This window comes from Balaenoptera physalus, assembly GCF_965194825.1.
Source record: "Balaenoptera physalus genome assembly, chromosome: 6".
Classification (NCBI taxonomy): Eukaryota; Metazoa; Chordata; class Mammalia; order Artiodactyla; family Balaenopteridae; genus Balaenoptera; species Balaenoptera physalus.
In genome coordinates this window covers 4,168,995-4,188,114 of record NC_138885.1, presented here as the reverse complement: position 1 = coordinate 4,188,114, position 19,120 = coordinate 4,168,995, and the positions used below count along the sequence as shown (strand labels likewise).

Sequence of the window (19,120 nt, the reverse complement as noted above, 5' to 3'; positions counted from 1 at the left end):
AAAAACCATCCCCTTTCCTTTATTCCTTACCCTCAAGTCTTTCAGCAACCAGACCTGGGAGTGGAGAAGGGTTTGTGTCAGTGGAGGAAGAAGACATTAAGGTAACAGACTTCTTGACCTCACTGGCTGCCCTGGCTCCCAGCCTTCAACCTCTGCATCTGGGGAGCCAGGGCTGGGGGGAAGTCTGGGAAGGGCTAGGGAGATCTGGAGGAGGGGGCTCTGCCCTCTCCCCTCATAAAATTCAGGCTCCCCCTACCACTTTCTTGGCCCAGAAAGAGGCCTGGGGATTCTAAAAATGAGAGGGAATTATCAGAGAGGAAAAACACTTAAGAACTATGTAAATATGTATCATAAATAGGCCTAAGAAATTAATTGCAGATAACCTCTGATAAACGGCAAAAGGAGGTGAGTGAGAGGAGAGTGGCTCCTGTCCTGGGGAATGATGGGAATGGGGAAGGAGAAGAAGGCAGCAAGGAGGTGAGGGGGGTGGGGAGGGAGAGAGAGACAGAGACAGAGAGAGAGAGAGCGCGCTCGGGCAGACAGACACGCTCCTCTCCTCACCCGCCTTTATCTCCTCAACTTCTCTCAAATAACGTTCAGGAGAGCAGATTATCTACCTCACTCATCTCTCTCCAAATGTCAGATTGTTCTGAGTAGGCCCCACAAGATAGTGGGTCAGTGAGTCTCTGGGGGAGACTGTTTCCTTGGGAGGGGCAGGTGGCCGGCAGTCTGGAGGAGGCAGGGGTGGGATGGGGCCAGGTGGGGGATGAAGGAGGGAAGGAGGGGGCAGGCAGGCTGGCCAATCTCTTCCCCCTTTATCCTGGCTCCCCCCTACCTCCCTGGGCCTCAGCAGAGATCCCTCGACAGGCCTGGGCATGAGCAAGGCGTGTGCCAATGTTAAACAAAAGTTAAAAGGGTGAAATAGTAGAAAAATATTAGAATGTATAGCTGAGCCAGCCCACCCTCTCACTGTCGCAGAGAAGCCCATTGGGGGTTGGCCCCTGTCTGCTGCCTGGGGAGACTATGAGTGCGCTGGGCTGTGGGTCCCGTCAGATGGTGGAGGTTTTGTCTGCCCCATCTGTGGTAAGAAAGGGAGGAAGGCAGGAAGCTCAGGAGCTGGTGGGAGGCCCAAGAAAAGGTGCTCAGGTAGCCTGTCATCCCAGTCAGGCCCTCCCTGGAGTCCGGCCTCCCCTGTGGACCCCTCAGGATGACTCTGGCTTGCTCAGTTCAGAGGTGGAGACACTGCTGTGTAGGTTGGAGGTGGGTCAGGGAAAGAGGAAATGCTCACCACCCAAGGCGTGTTCTGTCATGTTCAGACACAGAGACTCCAGAGTGGGATTGATCTCCAGGTCAGGCCCAGGGACTGGGCAGTCTGGAGGGAACATGAGAATGGCCCGGGGGGACAAGTGGACCGGGAGCGGGTGGGTGTGCCTCACAGAGCTGCAGCTCTGGCTGGGCATGCTGTTGTTGCCACCTGGGTTGGCGAACCAGAGGTTCTGTCGACCCTGTACCCCAAGGCTGGGGCTGGTGAGGGCATGTCAAGGGGAGATGCCCCCAATACCCGAGGGGCTCAGAAGGCCCAGTCTGCCAGGCAGAAAGGCCCGGGGAGGCATTGGGAACTGCCGCTGGGTCCGCCGGGCCACCCCCATCCCTACAGAGCCAGCTATGGGGAGTGAGTTGGAGCCGAATGCCCAGCCTTTCTGCTGCCGGTGGTTCTGCATCTCTAGTGTGGCTTTGTGTAGGAAGGTGTGGAGGAGCTTCAGCATTTGCTGTTTCCAGGACAGCAGCTATTTCTTCTGTATCTCCGTGAAAGCCTCATGAGTAAGGCAGTTTTCGATGAACTGGAGGTAACTGGTGATTCTTTCCTCATCTGGTCAGGACACTAGCAGCTGTGTGCACACTTTGCCCGTCACCCGTGTAAACTGACTGGGGATGTCTCAGTCAGCGCCGGGAGCCGGGGCTGGCTCACTGTCATCAGTGGGAGCTGGAGCTGGTGGAGGGGGTAGCCCTCTGCAGCTGGAGGGTCCTTGGCCTCACTACCCTTATCTGTGCCAGGGTGAGCCAGGGGAGGCTCTGCACCTGGCAGCGGTGGCTCCCCCCCGGCCCCTGTCCTTGGCAGTAGAGGTGGTGGTGGTGGCAGCAGCCACAGTGGCCTGGAGGACACTGTAGGCCTTCATGGGGGTGATGACGATCTGCTGTATCTCCTGCAGAGCATTTGGCAGATTCCCTTCCAGCACATCCTTCTCCAAGGACTTGAGGACACTCTGCCTCTCTCGTAGCTTCTGGATGCTCAGGGCTATCTTGTGGCAGACACCTTTGGTCACATTCTGAGACTCCAAGTGCTGCTCAGTCAGTGTCATCATCTCCTCATAGCTCATCTGTGAGAAGAGGGCCGTGTACTTGTGGAAGCAGAGGCTCTTAAGCCACGAGGGCACATCTTTCATGCCACTGCCATCCTCCTGGAAAGTGTTCTGGCTGGAGCCCTGCTTCTCCATCTGCTCACTGCCAGAGGAGGCCACGCTGCTCTGGGGCGAGAGGGGTGCGTGGTCGGGCATGGTGAAAGCAGCTCAGGCCCTAAGTTCCTCTGGACTCGGCCACTCACCAGGGGCCTGGGGCTTTGTGGGGATGAGCAACATGGAGTGCTTCAGTGGGCTGGGGTGGATTTGGCAGGGGAGACCTGCATCTGTGTTGCTCCCAATACTGTTGATGGCTGGCAGCACTGAGCTGGGTGGGTGGAAGGGCATTTGTCCATTTTCCTTGGGTGGCTTGTCCTGCCAGGCTGGTCCTGCCTCCCCAGGGCCCAGCTCTGCAAGGCTGCCCCACTCATTTGAGCCCTGGCTTGAGTGGTAGGTGGGCTCAGGCCGGGTGCGGAAGCCACTAGCTAGCTGGTCTTCCAAGTGGCTCAGCCAGAGGGCCAGCGTACTGTGGTCCTCCAGCGTGGTGGCCGGGTGGATGAGGGCATAGGAGAGCACCTGGTGGCTCTTCTTTTTTTTTTTTTTAATAAATTTATTTATTTATTTTTGGCTGTGTTGGGTCTTCGTTTCTGTGCGAGGGCTTTCTCTAGTTGTGGCGAGCGGGGGCCACTCTTCATCGCGGTGCACGGGCCTCTCACTACCGCGGCCTCTCTTGTTGTGGAGCACAGGCTCCAGACGCGCAGGCTCAATAGTTGTGGCTCACGGGCCCAGTTGCTCCACGGCATGTGGGATCTTCCCAGACCAGGGCTCGAACCCGTGTCCCCTGCACTGGCAGGCGGATTCTCAACCGCTGCACCACCAGGGAAGCCCTGGTGGCTCTTCTTGATGAAGGCATTGCTCTCAATCGAGTAGGCCAGCCATTTCTGCAGCATCCTCATGTACTCCTATTTGGCCTCTGTGTTACCCAGCTGAAGCAGGGGTAGGTGGGACAGCAGGAGGGACACCACCCTCTCTTTGGACTCCTGCTGCCACTGGCTGACAATGGCAACACTGTTGGCCTCTGACTCCAGCAGGTGAATGTCATTGTAGTCTGCCAGTGAGTGCTCTAGGCAGAGCTGCAGGAAGCGGGCCTGGATGTGGGTGACCAGTTTCAGAAGTGACAGCAGGGCCACTGTCTGTTCACACTCATTCCATTCCTTGAACCAGCCAGCGAGGATGCCCACATGGTCTCGGAACATCATGGTGCCAGGCCTGAGGCCAAGGTGGGGGGGACAGTGGTGACGAGGGCCAGTGCTGTCACATGGTCTCAGCTCCAGGTTCCTGTAACCTCTCCCCTGAGGGCCAGGGCTTGAGGACGTTCCCTGGCATGGTGGTGAAGGGAGGAGGACACCTGCTCACATTGAGAGAGGTCTTGGTCTAGCCACTCCTCTCCAGACTCCTCAACAGATCCTCAGTGGGACAGTTGAACAGAGTGAACTGGCCTGGCTGTCAATTCCTCACAGGCTAACTCCAATCGATTGGTAGTGGCTGTCTGGAACACTGCAGTGAGAAGGGTCCACCTCAGCCTCCGCTGCTGCTGCTGCCCTGGCCTCCTCAGGCAGCCGCCACTGCCGTCGCCCCCTTTCTGGCCCACGAACTCCCTGCCCTCCTCCCACACGGACCACCACTGCCACCACTGCCCGGGAGTCTTGTTTCTTAAGAGCAACTTAGGAATGTGCATCAGACAGTGTTATATATGCCCTTCATGGAGGAACTAAAGATTTTGTGACTCTGCTATACTACAGCTGATCTATTATTTAAATTGTTCCCAGTTATCCTGGCCCAACTACTATCCTTTGTTATTTCATGTTCACATTCTTCTAATCGTTAACTCTAGAGCCAACCTTTTGAGACTCAGGGAAGGCCTGAGAGACTAAAGCAAAAACATTTTACTTCAAAAGATGGGGACACAGCACCTGGAATATGGCTTCAATCCTCCCTTTTCTTTGATACTTCTTAATCCTGAGGGTGACAACTGCTTTAGCTACTTCCTGCTGAACAAGGGTGAAGTTAAAAATGGTGAGGATTAGAGGAAAATCACAGACTTTGTTTTCAAAGAATTTTCTTTTCCCAAACGGCACTCTTGAATCCTGCAAAATAAGCAGTCTTTCTCTTTCTTTTCCCTGGCTTGCCATTGTTTCTTTTTGTAATCACAACTCAATAGGAAAAATAAAAAGATTAATATAGAAAGGGGATGGGGCTTCCCTGGTGATGCAGTGGTTGAGAATCCACCTGCCAATGAAGGGGGCACGGGTTCGAGCCCTGGTCTGGGAAGATCCCACATGCTGCGGAGCAACTGGGCCCGTGAGCCACAACTACTGAGCCTGCGCGTCTGGAGCCTGTGCTCCGCAATAAGAGAGGCCACGATAGTGAGAGGCCTGCACACCGCTATGAAGAGTGGCCCCCACTCGCCGCAACTAGAGAAAGCCCTCGCACAGAAACGAAGACCCAACACAGCCAAAAATAAATAAATAAATAAATAAATAAATTTATTAAAAAAAAAAAAGAAAGGGGAATGTACAAGCCTTTTACATAATCAAAAGGTCCTGGTCATGGAAGTGGCAAGAAATCCAACCTATGACACCTGAACAAGTATTTGTGTCATCTTTAGTTAACTGTATTATCTTTTTTCCTCCCTTATATAAAACTATTTGAACTCACAGCTCTTTTGCACTTTGTTGAAGTACCTGTTGAACTAGCTCAGAGTCTTCCTCTAGCTTATCTTTTGGCTAGCTGTCTTCTACCTCTATAACTGAACTTGGGGGCTTGAATTCTAATTCCTGGCATATGTAATCATCAGTATCTGTGTTGTCTCAGATTTTATATTTTTTCTACTAACTCTAGTTTTCCAACTGTGCTATAATTGTACCAGATTCCCATGTTATTCATTTGGAAAGTGTTGTTATTTTCATGTAAATCAGGCAAAATTACCTACTCATTGCTGGTGACTTCCAGCAAATTTTCCCTTTCTCATATACCATATGTTGTTCTGTACTGGCATCTTTACTTTGGGCCAGGTTAGAGTGGTCTCTGAGTCCCACTGAGTATTAAGGGCACAACCTAATATTGCTTTTTGGGGTGCAACTTAGCATTAACACTGGCATCCAGGTTTGGGGCTCAGTTTTCTTGTCTAATAGGGCACAACAGATCCCCATAGGTAATATGCATTGTTTTTGGAAGATATTCCCCATACCAACTAGCTGAACTACTTGGTATAGCTGCTTTTGACTAACTCAAGGAACTGAAGTAGTCAGCTGGCAATGATGAAGGTTACAGTTGCCACACATAACATCCCATAGCTTTCAGGGGCCATAAGTCTCCCAGATGAGCCTCTGGCTTTCTGCTTCCAGTATGATGGACCAATGTTTGGATGTCACTTCTGATTCTATAGTTACCTTGAGGCCATAAGGTTGCAGTTGGCAGCTGCTAACAGATATTGTTTTGAGAACAATAGTTGGTGGTGTACTTGAGTCTGATACAGTTCAGAAAATTCAAGTTTTCAGTAATACAAGAATGTGTCTAAAATCACATCTACAACGGCCATCCTGCTCTATTTTGGATGCCTGAACCACAGTTACTCTATTTTGATTTTTAAATGCATTTTTCTTAATACTTAAAGCAGATGTACAATGCATGTTGAATAAACCACAAACAGACTCTTTTGATTAATATAAATTAAGTCATGTAGAGCCAGAATGACTTCTGCATACCTCAATATGTGAAAATTTCTCTTATCATTTCCCCTTTTTAATTGCAAATCTTTCAATAGAAAGCATTGATGATCAAACTATTTGTCTCTCAATGACAGGGTGGTTGCTGCCTTCCCTCGGTCCATCATGTCTCTTGGTGTTAGACTTCCTTTTTGTGTGTTCATGTATATATATTTCCCTAGTTATCCACACTGGGAGTAAACTAATCAGACATAGTGAACAAGCACAGAGGTATGTTAATGGGGAGACATTTTAGAGGCTATACATTTTATCAGTTATACCAAATTGTCACTCAAATATTGTACATTTGCTTTTAGCAGTAGACTTAAAGCAAGCAGTGCTATATGTCATGAGTAGTTATACTCTGAGGCAATTTCACTAGAGAATTCTCTTTTCCTCCTGAACACTGCGGCAAAAGTGTAGTTAGAAGTAAAAAAAAATAACTTTCAATTTTGATAGGGAAACAAACATTTGGTAAATGGTTCAATTGAATTAGTAGGATGGGTTTTACTGGCCTGGTCCAGATTCTTAGGTCAGCTGTCTACAGAAGTTGTTGTTGTCTTCTCATCTTGGTGAGAAGGTCAGCAGTCATTTGAGGTCAGCAGTCCTTTCTATAGATCAGCCTTGTACAGAACCCTACTTAAGAGGGAAATATGAATTCAAGGGTCATTTCCCTTCAGTTTCATTGTGCAAGAGGTATTGGTTTGGCTGTAACAGCTTATGGAAAAACCCGAACGAACTTTTTGGCCAACCCAATACTTAAGAACACGTGATAAGGGTCCTTTCATCTAGGTTGCAGAAAGAGTCCTTTAATGATGTCTTTTCCAGTATGCATAATCCCTGGTTGCAGGTCATGGGGCATCTGATTTTCATCTAAAGATAGATTACTATGACCAGCTTCAGAAACAAGCTTAGAATAGCCTTTTAATAGTTCAATTAAACTTTACACTAATGTAACATAGCAACAAGAAGCTATCTGGGAAGTGAGTCTTAGGCAATAAATACTGTCCTCAACTAACAAAATTAGTATTTAATGTCTACTGAAACATAATCTTTTTCTCTCTAAACTTATCCTCATTTCTACTAAATAAAGTCAAATTATGATTAATTTGTTTGCAAAATAAGTCTGGTTTCAATAAGTTGGCCTGATTACTTACATAAGTGTAATTTTACATAAGTGTAATTGATCATATTGGCTCTTAAAAATTGGCTGTTCTGGAAATTTTCATAAGGAATCTCAAACTGAATCTTTAAAAGGCCTCTCAAGGCCGGGAAAGCCATGCCAAGGGCTTGCCACAGATTCAACCTGCAATATCTATAGATTTGGATGAATTCCTCTCTTCTTGAGATCCCCAAAATACCTTGAGATTCCTGCTCTGTCAGGAGGTGACCTTCCTTATTCACCTGATAATGCTGCTGGGAACCTAGGAGTTTCCCATTTCTGGGAGGATTGGGTAGAGAGAAACAATAGATGTTTCAATTCTAGTTACAAAGGTATAATTTACCAAGTTTTTTTTTTTTTTTTTTTTTTTTTGGCTGCTTTGGGTCTTCGCTGCTGCGTGCAGGCTCTCTCCAGTTGCGGCGAGCGGGGGCTCATCCTCGTCGTGGTGCACAGGCCCCTCACCGTGGCTGCCTCTCCTGCTGCGGAGCACGGGCTCCAGGTGCACAGGCTTCGGCAGTTGTGGCACGTGGGCTCAGCAGCTGTGGCTCACGGGCTCTAGAGTGCAGGCTCAGTAGTTGTAGCGCACGGGCCCAGTTGCTCCACGGCATATGCGATCTTCCCAGACCAGGGCTCGAACCCATGTCCCTTGCATTGGCAGGCGGATTCTTTTTTGTTTTTTTATTTATTTATTTATTTATTTATGGCTGTGTTGGGTCTTCGTTTCTGTGCGAGGGCTTTCTCCAGTTGCAGCAAGCAGGGGCCACTCTTCATCGCAGTGCGCGGGCCTCACACTATCGCGGCCTCTCCTGTTGTGGAGCACAGGCTCCAGACGCGCAGGCTCAGTAATTGTGGCTCAAGGGCCCAGCCGCCCCACGGCACGTGGGATCCTCCCAGACCAGGGCTCGAACCCGTGTCCCCTGCATTGGCAGGCAGATTCTCAACCACTGCGCCACCAGGGAAGCCCGGCAGGCGGATTCTTAACCACTGAGCCACTAGGGAAGTCCAATTTACCAAGTTTTAATAAATCATAATTAGCTTAAGGGGAAAGGTTCCTTACATCTGGAAAACACAGATTACAAGCTAGTAATATTTCATACAAAAACCATAAAAATTATAATAATATTTACCAGCTCATCCAATCCTATGTAACCAATCCTGATCTTAATACTTTGTTAACAGTTTTATGAAGCCATCAGCTTTTCCATTAGGATTCTTTAATTTCTTACCCAATTCAGAAGTATGATCTGAAGGTTATCAGAAACATGTACATGTCAAAAAGTCCTTTCTACAAATTGTTTTGAAGATGAAGCATTTCTCCAAAAACATCAGTATGAAACAATAACTGTCTATGAATGACAAAAGACTTAAAAAGACATGGTTAAAGATCTGATTACAATGCAATTGACAAAGAAATTGCATTGGTTATTACTGTGACATACAACACTTTAAGATAACAACTAGAATTATGGCTGATAACATTATACTGGGACCTATCCAAATTTTAGAATCTTATATAATTTACATTAATGACATTTACCTGTACAGTACAATCTAGGAAGGTTTATCACCACTTATTTGATAATGCTTCCCATGCAATTAAACCTACTAAATAATCCTAATTAGCTTAATATTCCTCCCTGAGATGTCTCAGGGGCCTTTTGAAATGTCCCATGGTTAGCTAGAGGTCAAAAGAAATTCATTTAGAATTTGATTTGAGGAAGTTTGTCAAAAATGTCAAAAAGTTTTCAAGATACCTGGTCAAATAAGATCATAGGTCACTTTGAAACAATACTTATTCACTTAACCGAAGTGACAATAAAAGATTTCAAAGATTATAATAAATTACCTAAAAGGCAAAGAAACACATAATCTGTTATTAAAAACAGCATTCCAAGAAAACTGTGTTCTCCTGACAGAGAGAGAAACCAAATCCAGTCATGCAACAGCTTACTTTTAATAACAAAATTCACTTAATTAAATTCAATCTATACTTAGACAATCCTGACCATGCATAAAACTCTTTTCCCTGGGTTCCTTTTCCACAAACTTTTTCTAACTTTCTGTATCCATATTACTTTCTCCCTTATTTTCTTCCTGTCCAAATTATTTTCTTTCCCCTTAACAAAATGCATATCAATTTCTCACACCTTCTTTCACTGAAAACACACATCCTACTTCCCTTGCATGTTGAAATGTTTCCTTATTATTTTAATAGTTTTAATTACATATTTTAATTAGAATTCTCAACTCTTAAATACCTTAATTTCTGGTGAAAACTAAGAAGCAAGCAATTGTGAACACACCAGAATTTCTTGATTGGCAAACTTATGAACATATTCTATGACCTCTAAAAACATACATTTTCTTATAACATAATTTCTTTCCTCAATGTGGCACAAGGTGTGTGTACAATAAACTCAAACATTTGGTTTTTCCTCATAAAAAGACAATATCAAGTAAACTTAGACTTGTCTAGCAATCAGTGTTTCAATATTTTATCTTTTTTAAAAAAATGATGTAGACATTCAAAAAATTCCCATAATTTAACTTAAATTTAACCAAACTCCAAAGTTTCAAGTTACCAAAAATCTGGAAAAACTAAAGCATAATTATTCCTAGAGAGTTCACCTAAAAGCTTTTATCCTATTTATCTTTATTTCATTATTTATGATAATATTATCATACGAGGTTTTTTCTGTTGAAAAATTATACAGAAATAATATGAGCTTATTAAATTTCAGTAAACCTAGGTACAATAAAAGTATTATACTTAATATGGATGATTTTAAAGACATGTCTGTATTAATTAAACCAACAGATTTAAACTTGTTTTCATTCATTGTAATTTAGTTCTAGATCACATGATCCTTTAAATATTTTCAATTAATCTGTTTTATATTTAGAAAAATTTGATTTGTAAACACTTGCTTTCCTCTAAGCCAATTAAATAGAGCTCACTTACTAATTAGTTTTTACATAAGGACAGACTGAACCAGAGATCTCATAGCTTCATTTTAAAACTTAGTCATGAATCTGGCACTTCAATATATAATTTTAAAAATTAGTTTATAAATTTTACCCTATTTTCCCTCTCTATTGTAAAACAGCTCTGATTGCCTGATACTGGCATAGATTATGGATCCATTAATGGGCCACTCTTTCCCTGAATCTGGGTAGTATTGCAACCAGGCTGTATTACAAAGGAAAATCATCTTTTTACATTTCATTTGTTTGCAATTGAAAGTATTCCAATTCTGGAAAATGTACCTCAAAGGGCTGCACTGAGGAAACGAATTCGAGTTTCCCATAGCTGGCACACTTACACACAAGACAAATTCACACATACCCACAAAGAACAAAATACAACTCCTGCAGGACAGAAACAAAAGAATGAAGTCTAACGATTCCCTTAAATTTCCCAAATGATGGTCTCTTTCTTCAACAATGAACAAAATGCAAATGAAAAGATAGGGAATCATGACCCATGTGTTGTGGTAATTCACCTGGCAAATGCAAAACTGAAAATAACAGCTGGGATAAATTAAGTTTATTCACTTGAGTTTAAAAGTTTTTCTTTTTGTTTTAGGTTCTACTAATTAAGCCAAGGCTGTAGTCTCAGGCAATGTGGGCTGTGTTTGCATCTCAAGGACGTATTAAGAGTTGTAACTTCAAGCTTTATCCTAGGAATGCTTTTGTTCTCTCAGGGTTAGAATTTTGAAAAAAAAAAAATTATCAAGCCAAGTTTCTCTAACTGCATATGCCAAAAGAACCAGTTCTGGAATGTCAAGAGAGTTTCTTCTTGGTATCTTTCTCCAGAGTCTAAAGAATATTGGGGCCATGTGGTGTTATTTTTTAAAAAATCATCTTTTGTCTTTTCATGGGAGCATAGCTTCAGATTTCCTAATTTTGTAAAATACACCCTAGGGGACTACAAAATGGAATAGAGCCCTGACTTCCCATTTTGTCAAAATGCAAGTACTTACACACACACACACACACACACACACACACACACACACACACCCTTAAACACACAGTTAAGATCAAACAATTCCAATCTCCCTCACAAATGGAGGCCTCCAGACAAACCAAACTGGCCTGATTCCCAGAAGAGGAGCAAACCTCAATTCTCAACTCAATTCTCAAAGGATCAACTCAATTCTCAAAGAAGAATGAACCCAGACGGAGGTGGAGGGGGGTATTCCTAGCTTCTGTACCCCAGAGCAATCTACCCGAAAACAAAACAAAGGCTTGCTGAGGTGGCTGGTGCCTGTTGGGAATAGTCCCTCTAAGTTCCCCATGGCAAAGTGGAGCCCTGGAAGCTACTAGGGACTCAAGAAAGAGCTGTCCCCTGGTCAGGGTCAATTCGCCATGGGCATGGACTCCTGGCTGGCTCACCAGAAATTGTTGTCAAAACCAAGTTCATGTGCCTGATTCACTGTGAAGCCAAACAAACTGAAACACTGGAGTATGGAGCAGAGAAAGGTTTATTGATGGAGATGGCAGAAACCAAGAGGATGGAAGACTTAGGTTTGTCTCAGATCCATCTTGTTGGCTGGCTGGGGCTGATCTATTGTTCAAATTGTTACCAGTTCTCCTGGCCCAACTGCTATTCTTTGTTACTATGTGTTCACATTCTTCCAATCATTAACTCTTGATCCAGCCTTTTGAGACTCAGGGGCCTGGGAGACTAAAGCAAAAGCTTTTTACTTTGGAAGATGGGGACATTGGGGCTTGAATATGATTCCATTAGGGGGAAGTGACTTTGCAGTAGAAAAAAGGGCTAGTGCCATAGTAGGAGCACTTTGACTGTCAGAGCTCAAGACTCTCAAAGGTCAGTCAGAAGAGGATTTTCTGTCACAGGGAGGGGTGAACAAGGTTAGAAAGAATAGGGTCAGGGAGAGGAGTGAGTGGGTGGCATAATCCCATAGTTGAGCAGGAAATGTTCCCAGGTGGGTGTTAAGGAGGACTGTTTTGTGTTGCAGTGCTCATGGTGGGCCCATATTGAGAGGTCTTGGAGGAAGGCATTTTGTCTGGAGTGGTGAGTGAATACAATTAGTTCAGCTGATCATTTATGAGGCAAAGAATGGGAATTTGGAAGGTCTATGTCCGGCCTTATTCTAGATAAACAGTGGGAGCATCCATGAGTCTTGTCTAAGTCACATGGGACAGGTTGGGGGGGGTTTCAGGAAGTCATTTCTAGGAACATAAAGGAAGTTTATTAACTTCCACTGTTTCCAGGAACACTGACTCAGGGAAAGTTTAACATCATCACTATGAATTGCTTCAAATTACTTTTATTCAAGCTTCTTACACAAATTGTTTTGAATAGCATATTGTTCATTATTGTTACATGATAAACATTTATCATCATGTGGAACAGCTCAGAGCCACATAAGCAGCATCTGGATCAAGCTACATTTTCCAAGGGACTGGACATTCAGCAATGATTTAAACTTGTTTTTATTGACCATTTCTTTTGCCAAAAATAATGATTTTAATAAATACACACTGAAGACTTATCTGAGTTGCCTGTGTATAATAAATTCTGCAATGATGTATTAACCCACAAACATTTTTTTTTTCTTTTTTGAGGTCAGGCCACATGCAAGGGCCTCTGAGTAGTCTGGTTGTATCAAAGAGCTTGCCAACACTTAGTAGCAGCCTCAGGGAGAGATTGAGTAGGGAGAAAGTGATGAAATATGGGTTTCTTTGTGAAAGCTCCTAAAGGGCAGGGGTTGACTGTTTCCTGTTTCTTCTGTACACACCTCATGGGGCTGTGTATTAGATTAGGTACTTAATTAGAAAGCTTGTTTTTAATTCATCCACAGCATAAAATGTCCTCAAAAATAGACATTCCAAAAGAATTCATTTTGCCACCTCTTAGTTCTGTTTCTTCCAGTTGGCAGGAAGAAACCAATACTGCACACACACCCAGTCTTGATGGGCCACAAGTGGTGTGCAAGATGAGGATTGTGCTGCTGCTTGCTGCAGAGACTAACAAGGGGAATTAACATTCTGCCACACTCTTGAGAAAGGGGCGGGGGCAGACTTTATTCCAGTTGACTTCAGGCCACCTTGAAAAACATCAGCTATAATCCAACAAAATTAACGTGCTTATCAATCATCCCTTTTTCCGGTTTCCTGAGCACCAGAGCAGAGAGCATTTTGAAGGGCTTAGTTGAAGTTTCAGCTTTTGTCTTCCTCTGTCTTTCCACAAAGCTAATTTCAGAGCAGGAGCAATGGGTCTAGGACAAGTCCATATATGTCACAAATGGTTTGCCTTTGTGTCAGGTCTAAAAGCACTGCAGGGTCTAGGGGTCTATGAATTGGTGAGTTCAGCAGCTAAAAGACTGCTGTTCATAGGCAAAGGCCAGGAGTTCTATCACCATACAGACAATGGATTTCAATCAAAAGCCCTTGTTCTTCAGGCCCACTTTATGTCCTGATAGTGCCTGGTAAATGAATTCCATTAACCACACCAGGGGAAGGAGACTTCTTCCGTTTGGTCTTGGTAGGACTCCTTCCCAAAACCAGCACCCCTCTCCCCCTCTAGACCTATCAGCCTCTCGCTCTACAGCCAACCCACTGATGCTGCCTTTCCACCTGCACACTGACGAGATCTCTGTTTTTATGTTTTACCAGCTTCTTCCCCTTTCACAAATGCTTCCCTGGAACCATTTCCCCCATGAAAGTTTTCATTGATTTCCTACCACTGTAGGATCCATAAAGGACCTTTTCACTGAAGGTCAGTGAAAAGCCAGTCCCTCTGCAGCTGGCTGAGCCCATCCACAACACAACGTCTGTGCCTTATTTTAGTGTCCCTTACTACTAAGGAAATGCTGGTGTAATGGGAGAAAAAAACTAAAAACAGTGATTAAAATCTAGTGTTCTAGCCCTCTTCCCACCTCACCCTGGGCATCTGAGACTGTTTGCATCTCTGAGAGAGGGACCACCAGGGAGGGAGAAGGTGGTCTTTTCATAAGTTTACATAAATAAGGTGTAAAAAAAAGAGCAACATTTAAAGGAAGTAAAGGCAGGATTGTGGGAATTTTACATTGAAAATGTAAGACTGGCAGGGACTAGAAGATGAATCCAGGGAGGCTGGAGGTGGGTGGGGAAGGAATGGGCTGAGGGTGGGGCATTTGGGAGCCTGAGAGGAAGACAGAGCTCAAGGGCCACCTGGTGATAGAGACAGGGAGAAGGATGGAGAAAAAAGGATTTGCTTCTTACAAGTTCTGTTGTGGATTTTGCATTGGCTCTTTTTTTCTCTTAAGAGGCTGGTTGGGGAAGCAACTATCGTGGGACCTGTCGCCCCTCCCTGGAATTGCACCTCTAGTGCCCTAGGCTGGGAACATTGTCCTAGCCTTAAGGGCTTCTTCCTCATTAGAAGAAAGCTTTCTCTGTCCTGGGGTGCATTTTGTGTGGATGAAGTTTGTGGTGAACTTCCTTGCTCTGCTTAAGAGTGTGTGTCATAAGACACCTGGCCAGCTGCTAGTTTATCTTCCTCTGTGGGAAGGGGACAGGGTCTTTGCCTGCAGCAGGAGAGAGGGCCATTCAGTCTGTCTCCCGTAGTTGCTATCCGGAGAGACCCACTGGCATGGGAGACCATTTCACACCGCAGACCAGACCTAGATCTTGCTGAGTCTCTTCTCCATGAGTAAAGTGTTGTTCCAACCAGTGCTTTGCTTGTTAAGCTCTCTTTAGCAACTCCAACCCCACAGGAGAGACAGTGGATGTGGCCTGCAGTGGGGAGATCACTACTTGTGGTGGGCAGCCTTGTACTCCTCACTTCCATGAAATTGGACCCTCACCAGGGCTGGGCAGCTGGAGCTTCCTGTGGGACAATGCAGGTAAAGATTTATATCTTGTATTCAGATATTTATATTTATATTGAGATATTCTCAGTTGCAAGATGGGTTTTACTTGAATGTTGTTCTATTTAAAACAGGGTGACGTGAGGCCCTGTGGTTATACAATTGCAACTGGCAAGGGCAAACACAGACCCTTTAAATTCTTGTTCTTCATCTCATGATTGATTAGCAAAGATTAAAGCTGTTTCTCATGACTGATCAGCTAAAATTATAACTGAGACTTCCACTTTCATAAAACAAGTCCCATTGTAAGTCACTCCACCTGCAGCTTGTTTACTCCTCACTAAAAACAGCAACTCCACCATTCTGAGACACGCTGATCTGTGGATCTGGCGTGGTCTCCCCATTGCAATAGCCTAGATAAAATTAGTCTCCCTACTTGCCCAACTTTTGTCTTTGACACAGTGAAGGAGATAGCAGCACGTTTCTAGGACAGCTGGAATGTGACCTTCTCCCTTCAACATTCCATTCATTCATCTAGCTTTATCTTCTGATGAACCAATATCTGAAGTCCTCCCCTTGGCCTACAATCCTGCAGGGTCAGACCCAGGATTCCTCTTCCCTTAGCTCACTCTGCTGTGACAAGAACACATCAACATACCCTTGCCTGGGTGGCCCACTTCCTGAGCACTCGTCTGCTCCTTTCTTCTCCAGACATCTCCACATCTGGTCCCTCACTTTGTTTCTGCCCAGATGTCCCCTCCCCAACCGACCTATCTAGAACTGCTGACTGCATTTTTCTTCCCACCACTGCCTGAACATATTTATTTAATCTGTTCTCTGCCTCCCTTGAAGATAAACACCTTTAGGGCAGGTGCTTAGAAAATTGTCCAGCACAAAGAACAGACTCAGTAAGTGCCTGTCACTCACCTGCAGAGAGGAGGACCCCCCAGTGCAGCTAATGCACCAGCACAGGTAAGGAATGGTGTTGACAATGACATAGGGTCAAGACCATGTAATGATATGGGAGATTTTGATTTTATAAAGTAGAGCAAAACCATCAAATCTGTGCTTATAGTTACCTCTAGTGGTGGTGGTGGGGATGTTATTGGGAAGGTAGAGAGTAGTCTTGGGTTATATGCAGTATTTTTTTCAAGTAAACTGGGTAGGGCATACACGGATATTCATTATATTTTCCAATTTTTCTATGCCTGAATTATTTATAGTAATAAAAAGAGAGTAAACTGGAAAAGAGAAGATGTAAATGACACAGAAGAAAACTGTTTCAAAAAGTTTTAGGGGGGCTTCCCTAGTGGCACCGTTGTTGAGAATCTGCCTGCCAATGCTGGGTTCGAGCCCTGGTCTGGGAAAATCCCACATGCCGCAGAGCGGCTGGGCCCGTGAGCCACAACTACTGAGCCTGCGCGTCTGGAGCCTGTGCTCCGCAATGGGAGAGGCCGCGATAGTGAGAGGCCCGTGCACTGCGATGAAGAGTGGCCCCCGCTCGCCAGAACTGGAGAAAGCCCTCACACAGAAACGAAGACCCAACACAGCCAAAAATAAATAAATAAATAAATTTATAAAAAAAAAAAGTTTTAGGAATAGGGTAGTGGCTAGAGGAAGATGATGATTTTTAAGATGGGATTAAATGGAAGTTCCATAAAATTAAAGTCTTTTGTTTGTTTGTTTTTACTTTCCCACGTTTAGAACCTAGAAACTTTGCCTACAACATAAAAAACATTAAATAAGTACTTTTAAATGAATGAATGAGTAAATGAATAGGTGAGTGAATGAATGAAGCCTATCAAATCATGTCTATTTGTGGGTGGAAGTGGTGTGGTAGATGATGCAGAGGAGAGCAGTTTCTTATTAGAAAAAGTGAAGCTTATGAGAAAATGAGGGATCAAGATTCAGAGCATACATGGAGGCCTTTGACAAAGCCAGAGGCACTGATTTTATTCTGTAAGACAGAAACTTGGATCTAGCTGCAGAGAAATTTGTAAAGTTACTGATGACAATGTTCTTCTTTGAAGTTTTCCATGTACTCAGTGAAGTAAAATTGGGAGTGGGGGTTGATAAATTGTGAGGGCTTAGAGGAGAGGAGGCCTGGAATCTCCCAGAGCAAAGGAACATGAACTACCTAGGTGAGCTGTAGCTCTTCCCTCTGACTCAGAGGCTGATCCCTCCTTTCTCCAACCTGCTTCCAGCCCAGAAGCTGGTTGACACAGGCAACATGAATGGTTTCCCACAACATGAATTCTGGTTGGGTTTGGCCAATGGAGATTGCTGGCAGGAGCTAGAAGAAAAGGAGATTGATATTGGTATTTCTTTTCCTCTTTCCTGCAGACTGGCAGGCTGGCTGCAGCCCTTGGCCACAGATTGTCTAAAGACCCTCTCCACATAGCTTTAGGGGTGATAATGCTATTTCATTGTTACTAACTCTAGGCACTTCACTCCCCTTTGTAGTTTCTTAATACTGTGCCCATACTTTGCAAAGTCCATCTTCATCAAACTCCTCTCATATTTTGCAGTTTGATTGTGCTCTCTGTTCCCTGTCTAATCCATAACCTAAATGGCCCCAGGAAATAAATTCCCATAATGAGAATTGGAATTGTTTCCCTCCCATCTCTGAGGGAGGCAGGGATAACCTCCATTCCGGAGGGTCAGGGAATAGAACTAAGACCACTCATGTCTGCAGCAGCATCACTATTCTTGAAGGTCATCAGGAGGACAAGACATTGGACCCCCAGTGGTCATTGTGTCTGGGATATGCTCGCTTCTCCTGACAGCTTGGGAGACCATAAACAAGACACAGGACAGGAACTGAAAGTCGTGGGTATTTGTTCAACTGAGAACATGCGTGGTTGATCAGAAAGCTCTGAAGGCAGCTTGGAAGGAGCCAGCAGATTTGGGTGAGGCCCAGGCCCAGAGGCTGACTGTGAGGATTGGCAAGGATACTGGTGGGGAAGAAGTAGGACACTGATGGTGGGCCATAGACATGTGATCAGACTCAGACCCAGCTGAGAACTCTGAACCAAAAAATCCTGCCTGGGCCTCCCTCAGGAGTATGCAGGAGAGCAACCTTTTCATATAACAACCATTTTGTGGCTGTACTTGGGTCAGTTGCCTCCCAAGATGATATGAATTTGCCTCAAGACTCATGTCTAATACCCCTCATTTCTCCAGGGATCTAACAAACTAGTATGTGCTGGATAGAGAAGTATAAAGTCTACTTCAAGAAAAACTATCTTGCCTGTTGAAAAAGTTACCACTCTGTGTAGGGAACACATAGGGGATTGGAGTCTACAGATACCACAACAAGGAGGATGAAATATATGGCTACAGCAAGCCAAACCTTGAGTCGTTGCACTCACCTGGAATTTGAGATTCCATGTGATGGCTTGAGCACTCGGAAGAGGTGTTAATTCTAGGTACAGCTGGTTAGTTCTTGGCATATAGGAATCCAATGGCTCAGAATGATTGTGTGTGACCTACCCCATTGCCCCATGCATTCTCTGCAAGAGAATCCAGAGGCCACCTCCTTCATGGAGGCATCAGGAAGTGCAGGGTGTGGAGGAGGGCACAGCGTCCTTGGAAACACTTGTGATGGCTGTCCTCTGGAGACTGTTGATGAAAGTAGGGGACACAGTAATAGAATTGAGTCTTCTTTTCCCAATGATAATAATAGGATCCCAAGGCAGGAGAGGCCAGGAAAGCAGTTCATTGTCACAGTCAAGGTGGGCACATTGACCAGAGTGAGCTTCAGAGACCTATGCCAAAAGGCAAGTTGATTGTAGAGTTCATAGTAGTGAATTATATGGGCAGCTTCACATATAAAACTAGAAGGAATCTGGATCTGATAAGAAGTATCAAGGGTCTTAAGAAGGATTAACAACCTCAGCCACTTCCCAGATCTAAGTGTGTTCTTTGAAAGGAGGCCACATCCCTTTGAGAAAGAATCTTGCAACACATCTAAGGACG

The 19,120-nt window shown here is 44.7% G+C and overlaps 1 long non-coding RNA gene and 1 pseudogene across 2 annotated transcripts in view; one reads left to right on the top strand and one right to left on the bottom strand.

Annotated features, from left to right (window-relative positions):
* The window catches only part of LOC309662709, a 435,223-nt gene that overhangs the window by 368,106 nt on the left and 47,997 nt on the right, over nt 1-19,120 (top strand). The window lies entirely within an intron of this gene.
* On the bottom strand, nt 467-3,777 carry LOC309662811 (protein Smaug homolog 2-like; annotated as a pseudogene). Its single transcript has 2 exons — nt 3,284-3,777; nt 467-2,972 (listed from the first exon to the last, which is right to left on the bottom strand). The product of its transcript is annotated as a protein Smaug homolog 2-like (transcript).